Consider the following 13642-nt stretch of genomic DNA (forward strand, 5'->3'; position numbering starts at 1 on the left):
GAAGTCCCAACACGTGAGACACATGCCCAAACGCGTGATGGAGATAACTGTCATTGATCAATCATGGGAATAATTAGGGCACGTGCCAGGATATCCTTAGAACATTCCTCAACCATTCTCATCCTGACACGTGTTAAGGCATCCACCCCAGCCAGGTGTCCTCCACTCCTAGAACCAATGACTTTTTAGCCCAAGGAGGAAAGATTTTGGGGTTAATCACTCTCATACACTCATATACACACACAGCCACCTTGCACTCCTATCTATCTTCATCTTCTCCAAAAACAAGTTCTTACTCTCACACCAGAGGCTCCGCGGGACCCAAACTCCCCTTCCAGTTTTGTTTTGCAGAAACCCCACAGCAGCTACACCGCAACCACATCGAAGGATCTAAGCGTGGCGTAGATGGAGCAACCCCGCACCCAGGAGTTATCATTTGAAGCTAGAAGGAGGGGCTCTCCATCCTTGGGTCTCAGTGCCCCTGGATTCACCTTCAACAACAAGCTCTTGAAAAATCCATTTCTTTAACTTGAAAGCATACTTTTGAGAGACCCTCTGCTAGTACCCAGGTCCAGGACCCGGACCACTCCAAGGAACACTTGGAGGCTATTTCCCTGCAGAGGGACCTGAAGCATTATAACTTTGATTCTTTTGATGGTTTGGGAGACCCAGAGGAACACTTGAATTATTTCGAGCACATTGCATAAATATACTACTACAATGACTTAACAAAGTCCCGGTTCTTCACATCGACTCTTAAGGGAGGGGCCCAGAGGTGGTTTAGCCGGATACCTTCCCGAAGCATCCATAGCTGGAAGGAGTTCTGCGGAGCATTCCTTAAGAGGTTCCGAGAAAACAAGACACATGAGCTGCATATGTGTCACCTGGAAACCATCATGCAATATGATAACGAGTCTCTCTTAGCCTATGTGAGACGATTCTAGGAAGCAATCAACAAGATCTACAACTTGGACGAGCGGGAGGCTTTGAGCATCTTCAGGAGAAACCTAGACCCGGATCATAATGAAAGATATATTGTAGAACTGATCAACAAGGAGCCCTAGAGTCTGGCGGCAGCTTATTCCATGGCTTCCAGATTCATCAAAGAAACTGATGTGCTTCAAGCGATGAGGATGACCCGGAGTGAGGGGTCTAGGAGCAAGAACTATGATGACCGACCGAAAGGGGATTACCATCAGGACAAAAAAATCAAGCAAGGCCAACAAAATCTGTAAAGACAGACTACCCTAATATTTCAAAATCTTGGTCCTAGGACTGAATCCAAGAGTGACTCGGGACCGGCCAAAACACCCCGGGAGCTATTAGGCACAAATCATGCGCTAAATATTTCACGCAAGTATACACGTTCGCAAGTAATATAGAATGATTTCTAGTTCGTTCCCATAGAGACTCTGATTATTATATATTTAATTAACACTTACTCACCAATATATGATTATTCTTCAATGTCAAGACAATTACAATTAAAATTGGTTAACTAATATTAACTATGAGAATTAAACACTTGAATTAACAATATTAAGCACACATGAGATCCTAACTTCATTACTACTTTATTCAATAGTTATTGTTATTAACCTTAGCATATAATGGTGATGATATTAATCGAACAACACGAAACTCATAAACGCCAACTTTCGTTGTACGAATACCATTCTACCAAGCATCCACAATTAAGATAGAAGTTGAATAGACATTAATTATGTTGAGACCTTGTATGTCTACAGAATTTGACAACATAATGATTTAAGCACAAGTTATTCATGATGATTACACAGGGCAAGTAAAACAGTTAGAGTTACCCACTAATCATGCATACAATACATGAACCTATGCTAGCATGGAAAGTTCTAAATCTCTAGATCCACTGTCACTTCACAAGAGATTAACATGCTATCTTACATGTTCGTGACGCATATAAAACGAATAATTACAACCTATACTAGATATCATACAATCACCATATACCAAGGTATTAAACAATTAACCAAAGAAATCCATAGTAAATCCGTTAGGATCCCATGATCACGATTAGCCCATAATAGAACTCATCGTCCGTCACCATGGGTTCATATGAAAGCATGATAATAACACAACGATATAAGGCTAATAAAAATACTTATAAATAATGAAGTACGTCACTAGAGTATTAAGGTTCAAAATATAAAGAAAACTAGCATCCACTGTTACAACGAATTAAAAGAATCACAAAATAAACGAATGCTTCCTCTTCTTAATTGTTGCATGCTAAAACGGTCTTCTCAATCTTCTTGCCTTCGCTCTTGATGATGAAAACGTCTTCCCATAAGGTTTATATAAGCGTTTAGGAGTCACCACGCCAACAGAAGCCCAATTGTACTTGAATTAATAAAATCCAGATTCTGAAATTCCGCACACACGCGGTCGCCTGCTCCTTGCACGCGGTCGCGTGCTACCTTTCTGGAAAATTCCTTATTTTGCTCTTGTTTTTGCTGACTCCTTCGCTCATCACTCCTAGACTGATTTCAAGCACTTTCTTAAGTTTATTTGATAAAAACCACCTATCTAAGCAAGTTATACCCTGAAATACAAAAACACTAGAAAACGCGTCAAATACACAAATACTTGAGTCCAAGACACCAATTCAAGCTGTTATGAGACGCTCTAAGTGGTATAAAAGGCCACTTATCACATCCCCAAACTTGAATCGATGCTTGTCCTCAAGCATCACAGACTCAAACTCAGAATAAAACATGCATGAATGCAACTAGATGAATGCAGCGATCCCCTCAAGATGACTACACCAACCAACACATGACATATCAACAAATGTAATTAGGTGACTAAAGATCAATCAAATCACGCAAGCTAACATACAACAAGAAACCTGGTGTATGCGAATGCTTAACAGATATGCTTCGAAACTAGATCAATCACCCTAACTTAATTATCCTCAAGGCAATCACACGCTTATACGAAGAATATATTCTAGACACAAAATAACTTATAACACTACAAGATTATTGAAGTTTATTACGGAATCATGCTTTTATTCAACACATAAAAAATTACTTATTTGATCGTGCAATGAGTGAGGTCCACAAAAGACTTATGCAATGGTACCCATTTAGCGAGCGTTACGTTAGCGGAACCCAGACTATAAAAGCCTTAGGTCACTAGGCACAAAGTCCCCTAAGAACTTAATAACTCGAATACCAAAGAGCCCACTCACGATCAATTGTGCATTAAACCATATTCTTTTCTCTTTTTTTTTTCTCTTTTTTTCTTTTTTTTCCCACATATTTTTTCAATTTCTGAGCAAGTGCATTTCGCTCCATCTTGCTCAACCCTAGACTACTCGTATATAATACGAGCCGGCTACTAGCCATTTGACGCCTAGCCACAACTAGCAATGGATTCCAATTTTTTATCTCCAATTTTTATCTTTTCATGTCTTTTATCATTAAGAGTCTAGCATGCATTCTAAGTATAAGCAATAGATTAACCTCAAAAACCATCAAACCATGACAACGATCTAGTCCTTAAGCATACTCTAAGACTTAGTGAAATTACAAGTGTTTCTAGCATGCATATCAACCTAACAAGATTTAACATCACTCTAACGCTATAACTACATTCGCATCAATATCACATATAATCGGTAAAGCAACACAAAGGGATCATGGTATATGCATGAGCTATATGACATGATAAATAAAGCTATAAATAAAAAAAAATTATATGGCAAAAATATGCAACTATATGAATTAAACTATCATGAATATGCAACTACATGACACACACACAAATACGTCCCTTAACTATCACCCCCAAACTTAAAATCTTCACTGTCCCCAGTGAAGGTAATAGAAAGGAACACAAGGTATACCTACTCAGACGAATCATCATCATCACCCTAAGAGGGTGGAGTGTCAGGAGGTGGATAAGCAGAATCCTCACCAAAAACGGGGCACTGGATGTTAGCTCCAAGGCCTTTAAATGCAGTCCCAAGTGCCTGGATGAGCTCCTCTGCAAATTGACTCTACGACTCATACATCGCATCCATCCTCCTCGAAAGCCTCCTGTACTGGACATCAGCCAATCCCGAACCATCTCCTCCCCGGGCTCTCGAAGAGCATGCCTCTCCCTGAGCCTGACTGGGCCGAGCCATGGTAGCACCAGCTGCTGGAACTCCTCCTGGAAGGTGATACCCCAAACCATATGACTCGGGCTCTCCACCCGTCCACTCCTGCATCGCATGCAAAGTCGATGAATGAATAGGAGCGACAGGCATCTGCAACTGCTCATAAGAAGGCCACGGGATCCAACTGCCTTGCAAAGCTTTGTGACAATAGAGGCATACGAGATAGAGTATTGCGATTTCCCCCTCAAAAACTTCAAAATCCCTTTGTAGATGTACTCACCAAGGTCCACATATTCATCATTCAGAATCCCTCATAACAACCTCGCCCTCTCTACTATAACCTCATGTGCATGCGAAGAAGGAAGAATATTAGCACATATAAATGCATTCCAAGCACGAGCATACCTGTTCATTGCGACAGCAGGAAACGTATGATAATCATTGAATCCCCTTTTGAACTTTCACACTGTACCCGGATGACAGAGAGTAGTAATAATCAAGTCCAAATTAAAGTCCTCAGGGGCCTTTCAATTCCAGTTCTCCTCATGTGGTTCCCTTTGTCGTTGTCCAATCACACAGCGAATCGCCTCGGGCTGATAGTCAACAGTAAACCCACGAACAATAGAAAACCCATTCCTGTCGGCCTTGGCGTTCGCATAGAACTCACGAACGATACTCATTGGAACCGCCTCAGGTGACTCGCAGAATGTAATCCATCCCTTCCCAGCAATCATCGACAGCAACTCACCATCCCTCCCTGATGGAAAGAACCCCCTCTCCCTCATAATAGGCTTAGTCAGAAGCTTGGCGTACGCTTCTTCAACAGCCCTATCAAACAATCGGGGCCTCGCAGCAGTATGCCTCGAAGAATCAGTAGCAGTCGGATTGGTGCTGCTGCTACCCACAGTTCGTGATCTCTTTGGGACCATGAGAACTGAGAATAAGAGTTAGAAAGTTTGTTTTTGGTGTGTAGGAGAGATTTTGTAGAGTTGAAAGTGTGTGGGATGTGTATGGAGAGGTTGTATGTATTTATAGGGTAAAAATAGGGTTAAAATTTGATTAGGAGTGGGGATTGTGGCAAGGTATGGGGGGAAATCGTGGGTTACTGGGTTATATTTTTTTGTGAATTTTTTTTTTTTTGTTTTTTTTTTGCTCAAAAATGATTTTTCAAAAGTTAGGATCGCACGCGGTTGCGTGACACCAGCACGCGGTCACTTGCTAGCACGCGGTCGCGCGCTCCTAGCACGCGGGCGCATGCTAGGCTACTGGAATATTTTTTTCCGCAACCTTTTATGATTTTTTTGGGTTTTTCGATAAAGTACTATATTCTAAGGTGTCCTATAGTCTCATATCTCGGATTGCCTCCCAAGAAGCGCTTCTTTTACGTCATTAGCTTGACGTGGAGTTATGCGATCAAGTTGACAATAAAACGGTACTAACCAATTCACAGTTTTCCGTATCCCCATAGTAGTGCTTCAATCTCTGACCATTTACTTTGAATGCTTGGCCCGGATCGTTCTAAAAAATCTCCACCGCTCCATGTGGAAACACAGTTTTGACGATAAATGGTCCAGACCACCTTGATTTCAACTTTCCAGGAAAAAGTCGGAGACGAGAGTTGAATAGAAGAACTTGTTGCCCCCGAACGAATGACTTAGGCGATAGCTTCCTGTCATGCCACCTTTTTACCTTTTTCTTGTACATTTTGTTGTTTTCGTACGCTTGAAGTCGAAATTCATCAAGTTTATTTAACTGAAGCATTCGCTTCTTCCCAGCTGCATCTAGATCAAGGTTTAACTTTTTCAATGCCCAATAAGCCTTATGCTCAAGCTCCACAGGTAAATGACATCCCTTACCATAGACAAGTTGAAACGGGGACATCCCAAGTGGAGTCTTGTATGCTGTTCTATAAGCCCAAACATCTTCATCGAGCTTCAAAGACCAATCTTTCCTTGACAGACAAATGACTTTATCTAGAATGCCCTTGATCTCTCTATTAGATACTTCAGTTTGACCATTAGTTTGTGGATGATAGGCAGTAGCAATGCGATGATTCACATTGTAGCGTTGCATCATAGAAGTGAACTTACGATTTCAGAAATGCAACCCTTCGTCACTTATGATAACTCGTGGCATTCCAAACCTTGTGAATATCTGCTTATGAAGAAAACTCAACACTACCTTTGCATTATTAGTCGGTACAGCTTTGACTTCTACCCATTTCGAGACATAATCGACTGCCAACAAGATGTACTGATTATTGCAGAATGAGATAAATGGTCCCATGAAATCGATTCCCCAAACATCGAAGACCTCAACTTCAAGTAGCACATTTAAAGGCATCTCATCCTTTCTGGAAAGATTCCCAACTCTTTGATAGCGATCACACCTTAAAACGAACTGATGTGCATCCTTAAACAACATAGGCCAGAAAAGACCTGTTTGAAGAATACGAGCTGCTGTCTTTTTACCATCATAATGTCCACTATAAGTTGTGGAATGAAAGTCTCGTAATATCCCCTCCGTCTCACAAAATGGGATACATCTCCTAATGATCTGGTCAGCTCCCTGTCTAAACAAATATGGTTCATCCCACATGTACCACTTCACCTCATGCAGAAACTTCTTCTTTTGAGCCGCATTTATATTAGAAGGCATTATATTGCTAACAAGATAGTTCACAATGTCTGCGAACCATGGCTCTTCCTCTTGAATTGGGAACAACTGCTCATCCGGAAAAGATTCGTTGATCAATGTCTTATCATGTGAAGTAGAATTAGGATTCTCCAATCTAGAGAGATGGTCAGCTACTTGATTTTTAGTACCTTTTCGATCCTTGATCTCTAACTCGAATTCCTGTAGTAAGAGAATCCAATGAATAAGTCTAGGCTTTGAATCCTTCTTTGAGACCAGATAACGGATGGCAGCGTGATTAGTAAACACTGTCACCTTTATCCCATGTAAATAACATCGAAATTTTTCGAAACCATAAACTATAGCCAAGAGCTCTTTCTCAGTAGTGGTATAGTTCAATTGGGCTCCATTTAACATCTTACTAGCATAGTAGACCACATGAAAGATATTATTCTTTCGCTGCCCAAGAAATGCTCCCACTGCATAATCACTTGCATCACACATCATCTCAAAAGGTTCTCTCCAATCAGGTGCCGTAATAAATGGTGCTGTGATTAAAATCTTCTTGAGAGTCTCGAATGCTACCAACCATTCACCATCAAATTTGAAAGGCACATCTTTCTCGAGCAAGTTGCACAACGGCTTAGATATCTTAGAGAAATCCTTGATGAAACGCCGATAAAAACCCGCATGACCAAGAAAGCTACGGATTCCTTTCACAGAAATAGGTGGTGGAAGATTTTCAATGACGCCCACCTTGGCTTTATCCACCTCAAGACCTTTACTAGAGACCTTATGCCCAAGAATGATGCCTTGTTGCACCATGAAGTGACATTTTTCCCAATTGAGCACCAGATTGGTCTCAACACATCTTTTGAGCACCAAACGGAGATTATTCAAGCATTCATCATACGAATGTCCAAAGACGGAAAAGTCGTCCATGAATACTTCAACATTATTTCCAATCATATCAGAGAATATAGCCATCATGCATCTCTGAAAAGTGGCAGGTGCACCACATAAGCCAAAAAAACTCTGCGAAAAGTAAACGTGCCAAATGGACAAGTGAAAGTAGTCTTCTCTTGATCTTCTGGTACAATGCAAATCTGATTGTAGCCCGAATAGCCATCCAGAAGACAATAATACTCATGACCAGCCAACCTGTCAAGCATCTGATCAATGAATGGAAGAGGGAAGTGATCATTCCTAGTGGCTTTATTCAACTTCTTGTAGTCCATGCATACCCTCCATCATGTGACTGTTCGAGTGGGGATGAGCTCGTTCTTCTCATTTGCTACCACAGTAATACCTTCTTTCTTAGGTACACATTGCACGGGGCTCACCCAAGAACTGTCAGAAATAGGATATATGATTCCTACATCCAACCATTTTAGAATTTCTTTCTTCACCACTTCTTTTATGATAGGATTAAGCCTTCGCTGTTGCTCAACAGTCAGCTTGCAACCTTCCTCTAGCAGAATTTTATGCATGTAGTACGAAGGGCTGATCCCTTTTATATCTGCTATAGTCCATCCAATGGCCGATTTGAATTCTCTTAGAATCCTCAAGAGCTTGTCCTCATCACTACCTAAAAGATCAGATGCAATAATAATAGGCAAAGTAGATACATCACCTAAAAAAGCATACCTCAAGTATTCAGGCAATGGTTTAAGCTCCAAAGTAGGTGCTTCCTCAATAGATGGTTTGAGCTTTACCTCAGCATTCATGAGATCAGTATTTCCAAGAGATTCAAATGGCATGTCTAGCTTCCGTTTGCAAGGAGAAGCATTTAGATATTGTAAATGCTCATTGCCTTCATCATCTTCACTGTCAAAATCCCCCAATAAGGCTTTTTCTCATGCATCAGACCTTAGCACATGATCAAGTTCTAAAGTAACTGCAGAATTGACCAAATCCACCTTGAAGCACTCCTCATCTTCTATAGGGAATTTCATCACATTGAACACATTGAATGTCACATCTTGATCTTGCACCCAAGATTATGGGAATCTTCTTATCTTCCTCGAAATCCAGAATGACAAAATCTACAGGAAAGATGAGCTTGTCCACCTTTACTAGCACGTCCTCCACAATGCCTCGTGGGTATGTAATTGAACGATCAGCCAATTGTAGAGACATGTAGGTGGGCTTCGGATCAGGAAAATTCAGCTTTTTGAAGATAAACAACGACATCAGATTGATGCTTGCTCCCAAATAGCAAAGGCACTTGTCAAATGACAACTTGCCAATGGTGCAAGGAATGGTGAAGCTACCTGGATCATTAAGCTTTGGAGGTAACTTTTGTGGCAGCACGACACTGCACTCTTCCGTTAGAGCAACGGTATCAAGATCGTCCAGTTTCACCTTCTTTGAAAGAATACCTTTCATAAATTTTGTATAACTAGGCATTTGCTCAAGAGGCTCAGCGAAAGGTATGTTGATGTGAAGTTTCTTGAACACCTCCAGAAACTTACCAAATTACTTGTCCAGCTTTTGTATTTGCAATCGCTTAGGAAATGGCGGTAGAGGATAGAGTTATTTCTCCCCTGTATTACCCTCAGGCAAAGTGTGTTCAACAGTAGTCTTCCTTGATTATGCTTCTTTCGCCTTTTATATTCCTTCTTCATCTACAACTTTAACTTCTACATCTTTTGCTTTTTCAGCATCAGAAACTTTTCCAGACCTTAAGGTGATAACTTTGACTTGCTCTTTAGCTTCCTTCCTGTGTGGTACTTCAGTATCGCTGGAAAGTGTGCCAGGTTGATGATTGAGCAAGGCATTGGCTATTTGTCCAATTTGATTTTCCAAGGTCTTGATAGAAACAACTTGACTTTTGCACAACAACTTTAACTCCTTGAAATCAGCACTAGAAGGTGGAGCAACACCTCCTTGTTGAGGATATGGTTGCCTTTGAGCAAATTGCTAAGGTTGCTGGAATCCAAGTGGATTAAACTATTTATTTGCAGCTTGCTGATATGGTTTCTGAACAACATTCTGATTATTGCTCCAGCTGAAATTGGGATGATTTCTGTTATTAGGATGATAAGTAGCGGGCATAGGCTATTGCGGTCTCTGAAAATTATTCACATACTGAACAGATTCATTAACAAGAGAACACTAATCCGTAGCATGAGAGCCTGCACAAAGCTCACATACACTAGCTATTTGATTTATGCCATAGTTGGTTAAAGAATCGACCTTCATAGACAGCGCCTTGAGCTGCGCTACAATAGTTGTAGCTGCATCGACTTCCAGAATACCTGCTACTTTCTCGGGCATCATCCTTTGAGTTGGGTTTTGATACTCATTTGCAGCCATAGTTTCAATGAGATTATAGGCCTCAATATAGCTTTTGGCCCACAAGGCGCCTCCAGAAGCTGCATCGAGCATGGGTCGAGATTGGACCCCCAAACCATTGTAGAAACCAGTGATCACCATCCAGTCAGGCATACCATGATGTGGACACTTTCTCAACATCTCCTTGTAGCGCTCCCAAGCTTCACACATAGATTCTCCTTGTTGCTGCGCAAACTGAGTAAGTGCACTCCTCATAGCTGCAGTTTTGGCCATTGGATAGAACTTCACCAGAAACTTTTATGCAAGATCTTCCCAAGTAGTGATGGACCCAGCTGGTAAAGAATGTAACCGGTCCTTAGCTTTGTCCCTCAGAGAGAATGGGAAAAGCCTCAGCTTGATAGTCTCATCAGTGACACAATTATATTTGAAAGTACTACAGATCTCGACAAAATTCCTAATATGCATGTTGGGATCTTCAGTCGCAACCCCTCCGAAAGAAACAGAATTCTGCACCATCTGAATAGTGTCCGGATTGATTTCAAAAGTATTGGCCTCAATAGCCGGATGAATGATGCTTGACTGAATGTCATCAATTTTAGGCCGAGAAAAGTCCATAAGAGCTTGATCAGCTTGAGCTAGACGAACACCCATTGTTTCAAGTTCTTTCTTTTCACTCTCTTTATCCGAATCTTCAAAAATTATCTTCTCCGGAAAGTCAAGAGCTTTATCTGTTTCTTCAGCTTTATCCAGATTTCTCTTGCGAGTGCGAGAACATGTTTGCATAAACGCTCGCTAGAGTACCTGGAACACAATCGAAAGCAGTAAGTACCAAGTCTTAATCAATGAATCCTAATGACCACTGATGGCAAGTACATAAACTAAACAAATTAACACTGAGTCCCCGGCAGCGGCGCCAAAAACTTGTTAGGCACAAATCATGCGCTAAATATTTCACGCAAGTATACGCATTCGCAAGTAATATATAATGATTTCTAGTTCGTTCCCATAGAGACTCTGATTAATTATATTTAATTAACACTTACTCACCAATGTATGATTATTCTTCAATGCCAAGACAATAACAATTAAAATTGGTTAACTAATATTAACTATGAGAATTAAACACTTAAATTAACAATATTAAACACCCATGAGATCCTAACTTCATTACTACTTCATTCAATAGTTATTGTTATTAACATTATCATATAATGGTGATGATATTAATCGAACAACACGAAACTGATAAACGCCAACTTTCATTGTACGAATACCATTCTACCAAGCATCCACAATTAAGATAGAAGTTGAATATGCATCAATTATGTTGAGACCCTATATGTCTACAGAATTTGACAACATAACTATTTAAGCACAAGTTATTCATGATGATTACACAGGGCAAGTAAAACGGTTAGAGTTACCCACTAATCATGCATACAATACATGAACCTATGCTAACATGGCAAGTTCTAAATCTCAAGATCCACTGTCGCTTCACAAGAGATTAACAGGCTATCTTACATGTTCGTGACGCATATAAGACAAATAAGCACAACCTATACTAGATATCATACAATCACCATATACTAAGTTATTAATCAATTAACCAAAGAAATCCATAGTAAATCCGCTAGGATCCCATGATCACGATTAGCCTGTTGGATTTTAATCGCAGCGGGGGCATGGTAAAACACTTTTACACATATAAAATCCAAATAAAAGCATATAAAACGTGAATAAAAATTCGAGGGATCGAATCTAACCTTTAAAAATAATTACCAATTAGTAATCCTATGACCAGGAACTATTTAAGTTTAGAGTTATCATCTTTTTAGGTCTCACTATTATGATCTCATCATAATCCATAAAAAGCTTTACTCTAAACTATGGTATATCTTATTTAAACACTTAAATAGATAGAGCCTGTAATAAAAACAAAACAAGTCTTTTATTAATATCAATTAAATCAAAACAGATTACATAAAAAGTTATTCCTAAATCCTAATACATGATTGGACTTAGGACATATTCATTTCAATCTCCCACTTGTACTAAAGCCAGTCACTCTGGTATCTAATACCCATCTTGTCTTTATGACGATCAAAGTAACTCTGAGAAAGTGGCTTTGTGAGTGGGTCTGTTACGTTGTTATGTGTGTCAACTCTCTCGACGTTGACATCTCCTCTTTCAACAATCTCCCTAATCAGATGAAAGCGCCGCATGACATGTTTGGAATTTTTATGAGACCTAGGTTCCTTGGCTTGTGCTATTGCTGCGTTGTTATCATAATACAACACAATAGGCTCTTCAACGCTAGGAACAACTCCTAACTCAGAAACAAATTTCCTCATCCAAACAGCTTCTTTTGCAGCCTCACTTGCAGCTATATATTCTGCTTCCGCTGTGGAGTCAGCCGTTGTCGACTGTTTGGAACTCTTCCAACTTATCGCACCACCGTTTAGAGTAAACACGTACCCTGACATGGATTTGCTATCACTCTCTGATTGAAAACTAGAGTCAGTATAACCCTCTATTTTCAACTCAGATTCACCGCCAAAAACAAGAAAAATGTCCTGAGTCCTTCGCAAGTACTTAAGGATGTTTTTTACTGCTTTCCAGTGGTCTTCACCTGGATTGGACTGATATCTGCTCGTCACTCTAATTGAATAAGCAACATCAGGCCTTGTACACAACATCGCGTACATGATAGATCCTATTGCTGAAGCATAAGGAATCTTACTCATACGCTCTCTTTCCTCAGGTGTCTTAGGAGACATTTTTTCGGAAAGGGACACTCCATGACTCATCGGTATGAGACCTCTTTTGGAGTTTTCCATGCTAAACCTTTTAAGCACTTTCTGGATGTATGTACCCTGGGTAAGACCTATCATTCTTCTAGATCTATCTCTATAGATCTTCATACCGAGAATGTAGGATGCTTCTCCCAAGTCCTTCATGGTGAAGTTCTTTGATAGCCATACCTTGACTGATTGCAGCATCGGTATATCATTTCCTATAAGAAGTATGTCATCCACATACAATACAAGAAATGTTACCGCGCTCCCACTAACCTTCTTGTAGACACATGGTTCATCCATGTTTTTGATAAAATCAAACTCTTTGATTGTCTCATCAAAACGGGTGTTCCATCTACGAGAAGCTTGCCTTAAACCATATATGGTTCGCAGCAGCTTACACACTAGGTGTTTATTTCCCTTGAAAAGAAAACCTTTCGGCTGTGTCATATACACTTCCTCCTCAAGTTCCCCATTGAGGAAGGCCGTTTTCACGTCCATTTGCCAGATCTCATAGTCGTAGTAAGCAGCAATCGCAAGTAAAATCCGAATTGATTTTAACAGGGCTACAGGCGAATAGATTTCATCAAAGTCAATCCCTTGTCTTTGATTAAATCCTTTTGCCACTAGCCTAGCCTTATAGGTCTCCACCTGGCCATCTGCTCCAATCTTTCTCTTATATACCCACTTGCACCCAATAGGCTTAACACCTTCAGGCGCTTCAACCAGAGTCCATACTTGGTTGGTATACATAGATTCCATTTCAGAT

The 13642-nt window shown here is 40.3% G+C and overlaps 1 non-coding gene across 1 annotated transcript; it reads left to right on the forward strand.

Moving 5' to 3' along the window:
* Positions 1–10226: 10226 nt before the first annotated feature.
* LOC141709117 (small nucleolar RNA R71) lies at positions 10227–10333 on the forward strand. Its single transcript, XR_012569710.1, has one exon. It is a non-coding gene; the product is annotated as a small nucleolar RNA R71 (small nucleolar RNA).
* Positions 10334–13642: the final 3309 nt, after the last annotated feature.

This window comes from Apium graveolens, chromosome 2 (genome assembly GCF_009905375.1).
Source record: "Apium graveolens cultivar Ventura chromosome 2, ASM990537v1, whole genome shotgun sequence".
Classification (NCBI taxonomy): Eukaryota; Viridiplantae; Streptophyta; class Magnoliopsida; order Apiales; family Apiaceae; genus Apium; species Apium graveolens.